This window comes from Helianthus annuus, chromosome 15 (assembly GCF_002127325.2).
Source record: "Helianthus annuus cultivar XRQ/B chromosome 15, HanXRQr2.0-SUNRISE, whole genome shotgun sequence".
Taxonomy (NCBI): domain Eukaryota; kingdom Viridiplantae; phylum Streptophyta; class Magnoliopsida; order Asterales; family Asteraceae; genus Helianthus; species Helianthus annuus.
The window spans coordinates 61,855,369-61,860,858 of record NC_035447.2 but is presented as its reverse complement, the minus strand read 5'-3'; the positions used below and the strand labels follow the sequence as shown (position 1 = coordinate 61,860,858).

The following is a 5,490-nucleotide window of genomic DNA, read 5'->3' as shown; positions in this document are numbered from 1 at the left end:
AGTCAAGCCACTAATACTTGACAACGAAGGCAAACCTACAAATAAAACAACTAATGTTGTATATAAAGAGATCTTCAATGAGTTGTGAATTTTTATGGTATTCATGTATTTCAATCATTTGATGTACTCTCTATCATTTATGTTAATAGTTAAACGTATATATAATTAAAATATTTACGTCAACTGTTAAAGTTTTTTTTTTTTTTGTGTAGCCACCCGTGTATAACATGGGTACTTAGACTAGTTTGTAAATATATGAGTTTGGGAGAGTAACGTTAGCCATTTAAAAAAAAAGAAAATAAAAATTGTGATAAAAAAGAATGGATGAAAATGGCAAGTGGAAAAATATAAATTGAAAATGCCAAAAATACCCTCGGTTAAAAATGAGTTTTTTTGGATGGAGTTAGGGTATGTGGTCAAAATGGCAACAAAAGGGAAAAGTTAGGGACTCAGAGTAGAAAAAAACTATTTGGACTAAAATGACAAATTTGGACAAACCTCGGGGACTAAAATGACAATTTACTCATAAATAAAACTAATCAATAATATATATGTTTATAAGGGTGGGAGTTGGCTACAAAGTCCATTTTTCCTACAAAGTGTACAAAGTCATAAAACACCATAATTTCAGTCATAAAACACACTCAAAACACACGAATAACAAAGTGAAGATTACTAAAACGCAATATTTGTGGGTTTTGTGTTGTGTTTTGGATGATAAGGTTTTGATTTTCGAATGACTAACATTAGTGTGTTTTATGTTGATTATCATGTTGTGTTTTATATTCATAGTTCTACGATTGCGTGTTTCAAGTTTTTATGGACTGTTAGGGTTTAACTATTGTGTTTTAGTGATCTTCACTCTGTTAGTTGTGGGTTTTGAATGTGTTTAATGGCTGAAATTGTGGTATTTTATAACTTTGTACACTTTGTAGGGAAAATGGACTTTGTAGCCAAACCCCACCCATGTTTATAATATATATTATGATGAAGAGATTTATATTTAATATTAATATTAGAAGAAAAGATTTATTGATATTTTTTAAAACGTTTCTTATTTTAGAGATTAAGATAAGGTTAAGTGATATTTATTATGTATTAAATAAAAAAATTGTGAGAATGAAGGAACAAATGCCATGTGGTATTATTATTACTAGTGGGAAACCCGCGCGTTGCGGCGGAGTCAACAGTACGCAGTGGGAACATGACCTGCATCAGGCAAGACTACCTTCTAGCTATAACTTGTCAAGCAATATGCTATTCTCAAGGGTAACGTGACGGTGTTCTCTTCATTCCTTTCATCTTTGAATCGGATGTCGTTTTTCTCATCGAGACTCTGAAGTTCAAACAAACTCCTTGCATCTGCGTAAACCAAAAAATTAGAAATAAATAACAGAAAACTAAGTATCATTATGCATTGAAAAACAATATAAATATAAACAACACCTTTGTTCTTCAAATTCCATTTCCTCTTTGCATCTTCAATTGTTGCTTCTCTAAACTTTTGTAGTTTACTGTGCCAGCAAAGATACTGAGCTTCCATATTATCAAGCTCCTTCTTCAAATCGTCAAACGCATCTTTTTCACCTTTATCTTCACGCAGTACCGAATCATTAGACGTGATCTTCTTGTAAGAACATCAAAATCATAAGTGAAAGGGTAAAACCGGAAACTAAACAAGATCGTGTCATATGCATGTTACATAATTTAACATTCAAAAACCATCAAAACATGCCAAACATCATGTTGAATGACTTTTTATGTAAGCTCTAGGGGGGCAATTTATGACCCAACACAAACATGACACAAAAATAATCAGGTTTTGGGTTTAAATATTTAACCCGTTTAATAAAAAGGTCATGTTCGGGTTGACATGTTTAACCCGTTTTCGTCAAACAGACAAACCAACCAACCTAATTAATTAGACAGGCCGACTCACTAACATGTTTTGACTCGTTTAACCCAGTTTTTAAAACCCACCAACCCAATTAATATGTTTACAACATGATTACGACCCGTCAACGCATTTCACACGTGCAGATAAATGGGTTAAGCGGGTCGTGCACCCTTGGATCATATTAAAAAGATGCTTACTTGACAGCCTGCTCGGTGAAGTGTTTCCCGGGCTGTCTTTGCCTGAGAGTATGCAAATCACCTCGGGGACAAAACTCCATCACCAAACACGAAAACTTATCGGTCTCAAAATGAGTGTATAACGTTGGAAGAAACGGGTGGTCCAACGATTGCAGAATCTCTCACTCGGTTTAAGCTCGAAAAAGCTTCTTACGGCTAGCTAAAGACGCTTTATCCATAACTTTCATAGCAAAATACGCTTTCGTCCCGGTCAACTCAGCCAAGTAAACACTACCAATATCACCACACCCTAATCTCTTCAACAATCTGAAATGGGTCAAACCCAACGCCCCATCTCGCGCTCGAACCACTTGAATAGCTTCCCATCGCATATCATTGGACTCATGCGGCCTGTTGATACTGCTATTGAAACTACTACAGCTGCTTTCATCACTCACATTGCTGCTTGTGCTTCCTCTACACATACTACTCTTCCCACTCTCCACAAAATCGACAGGCGCGCTCCCGCTCGTCTTCCCAAGGCTGCTGTTCCCATCACTCGCTTTATCTGAAACCGAGCTGTTCTTCTCACCAATCTTCTTTTCCTCATCCAAACTAACACCAACCTTACGTTGTTTATATAAGGCTATGCGGTACGGGGTTCGTCCCCGCCGCGTCCCGGTACGGCGGCGCCCCCCTCTCCATTTCATGCCCTCCGTCGTCGGTCCAGCTTCGTCGCCAACGTCAGGGTCTCGACGTTTAGGACAGCCCTCCCCCTCTCTCACACACCAATAAACCCCCATATTTCAACCGTTTATTTCTACCGTCCGATCGTTTGCTCCAACTTCTTTGATCCTCTTGTCATGAAGAAGGCGCTTGTAGATGTTCTTGATACCTTTTATCCAATGGCTGGTCGTATGGGTAAAGATCAGAATGGCAGAGCTCCGGCGACTTACGCCCACAAATCACTACTTCCACCCTACAAGGGTCATCATCCACCATCGCCATCGCGGTCACCGCACTTTTGTATCGCTCCACAACCTCTCCACCACCACCCTCCGTCGTCTTAGTTTCAATTTCTTCCTCTTCTATCTCACTGTCACTGCTTCGGCTAGAATCAACTGGATACACTTCCGAGTGGGACGCCTTTATGTTTATAACATGTTCTGGCAGCTTGATTTCTGGGATGCTAATCATCTTGCTCTTTTATTTGTAATATTTGTATAATGCAATTTGAATTACTCCCAATATAAACCACAACACATTTGGCACCTACAATATGTATATATCTCAAAGTTAATTACTCAAACATAAACATAGTTTATGATACCCTGTTTATTAAAAAAAAGGTTAAAAAAATAAGTAAAAAATAAAACATGGCATATACCATAACACATAGGTCCTTGGTGTATACCCCGTATGCGAACCACATCATTGCGCATAGCGTGAGTAGACATGACAATGGGAACGGCATGAATTCAACACTTTTAGTTTTCACAACTTTCCACTGTAATAATCAACCAAATAAGATAAGATAAAATTAAAAAAAAAAAGTTAAACTTTTACGTAATCACAATGGTAAGAGGAGTTGCAAAAACACAAACCGAAAGTGCAGCACAAATCCATCCCACAACTACACTCCGAATTGATCCATCCAAGAAGAAGTACAACATAAGCATAATCGCTAGGCACAATGTGGTCGTTGCGCTCAAAACCTTGAATGTCCGCTTCTGTATAATACAAAATGAATCCCGTTATTACTTCATAAAATTAAAAAAAATGTGTACGCTATATGACATTGTGTGTACCTTCGCATTAGGCGTAGCATACATGATGAAATGCATGTAAAAGAATACATCAAGCATGTAAAAGAATACATCAAGCATATGAGATACTAAGTAGCCAAATATGATTAAAAACTTATAAATTAAGAGTAAGACCTACTTCTGGTAAAATAAGGCAGATCTAGGACCTGATGCATCCTGTATGGCAGTTCGAACATCATCATCAGTCAATTCTTCACATGGATCCACTTCCTGCAAGAAAAACCAAACCTTATTGACTTATATTTTAGTTCCCTCCGAAATATCAATAACTACTTATAACTATACCATATATATTGTCAAAATAGCAACAAAAAAGACCTGCACAAATCATGACATAAATATAAAGCAAATCTATCATATTAATAGAACTATGATATCAATTCAAAGGCCTCATCAGACAAAAAAAACAAGTTTGTAATCCAAAATCAATAAGAGAATCAAGCAATTTTACCTGTAATCACCAGCAATCACCACCATAGTCACTACCAAACCTCAACTTCACCATCTGAGGATTCCTCTGCCGGAATCCTAACCGCCCCCGACTGACTTATGAAGGAACCCTAAAGCCGCCACTGTTGAGGCTTCGATTTTTCACTACCTACCACTGCCATCGTCCTGTCCTATCACTGACCTTTACCCGAGGGACTTTGGTGCTCCGATTAAACCCTCACCGCTCCATGATCGGCTAAACAAATGACCATTAATAGATAATTATAAAGGAGAAACAAACGACGAATAAGTTCATATTCTGCTTATTGATTTGAACGATTGAATGACCAAATTTAATTAAATTTAGATTCAATAACTGTGGACTTTTGACCTACCTTGTAATAAAAATTTCATTGATGAATGGTTGCATTCTTGTTCGTTCGGCTGGCTGAAGATTTCTTTGTAGGCGATACACTGAATTGGGGGTAAAATTGGGAGAAAGTGTTGAAAGATCAGAGAAGAAGCCATGACTTTTTGTCTGCCGTCTTAAAATCTGAAGGGGAAATTACCTTTGGATATAGAGGAAGAGTTAAGTTCTTGTGAAAATAAAATTATCGTACAAAACGTACGAAGTGAAAGAAAGTCAAAAAAGTGGCGGTGGCATTTTGGTAATTATCAGCAACTTCAAAATTACTCTAGAGTAATTTTGAACTTCTGTAGGGTAATTTTGTAAAAGCTCAAGTAGAGTAATTTTGGTCGTGTAGGGTAATTATCAAAATTGTAGGGTAATTATCAAAATTACACTAACCCCCCCCACCCCCAAAAACCTAAAAAAACCTAACCCCCCCCCCCAAACCCAAACTAAAAGCTAAAAACTAAACCATAAAGCTAAACCCCATAACTAAATGCTAACAAAATTACTCTACAAGACATTTCCCAAAATTACCCTACAGAAGTCAAAATTACTCTACTAGAGTAATTTGATAATTACCCTACATTTCTCAAAATTACTCTACAGATGCTCAAAATTACCCTATTGATGCTCAAAATTACCCTACAGATGCTTTTTGCTTTTCCCCAGTACAGTACTATTGAAATTGCTGATAATTACCATATTGCCACCGCCACTTTTTGACTTTTCTTTCAATTCGTACAGTTCGTA

At 37.1% G+C, this 5,490-nt stretch overlaps 1 long non-coding RNA gene across 3 annotated transcripts; it reads right to left on the bottom strand.

The window, feature by feature from the left end:
- Positions 1 to 1,120: 1,120 nt before the first annotated feature.
- Positions 1,121 to 4,907, bottom strand: LOC110911755. Of its 3 annotated transcripts, none has more exons than XR_002577303.2 (8): positions 4,724 to 4,907; positions 4,351 to 4,584; positions 4,018 to 4,109; positions 3,678 to 3,803; positions 3,461 to 3,580; positions 2,095 to 3,345; positions 1,447 to 1,593; positions 1,121 to 1,362 (listed from the first exon to the last, which is right to left on the bottom strand). It is a non-coding gene; the product is annotated as an uncharacterized LOC110911755 (long non-coding RNA). The 3 variants fall into 3 exon arrangements; XR_004882236.1 differs by having other exon boundaries at positions 1,447 to 1,624; positions 3,882 to 4,109; positions 4,724 to 4,886; XR_002577305.2 differs by having other exon boundaries at positions 3,882 to 4,109; positions 4,724 to 4,886.
- Positions 4,908 to 5,490: the final 583 nt, after the last annotated feature.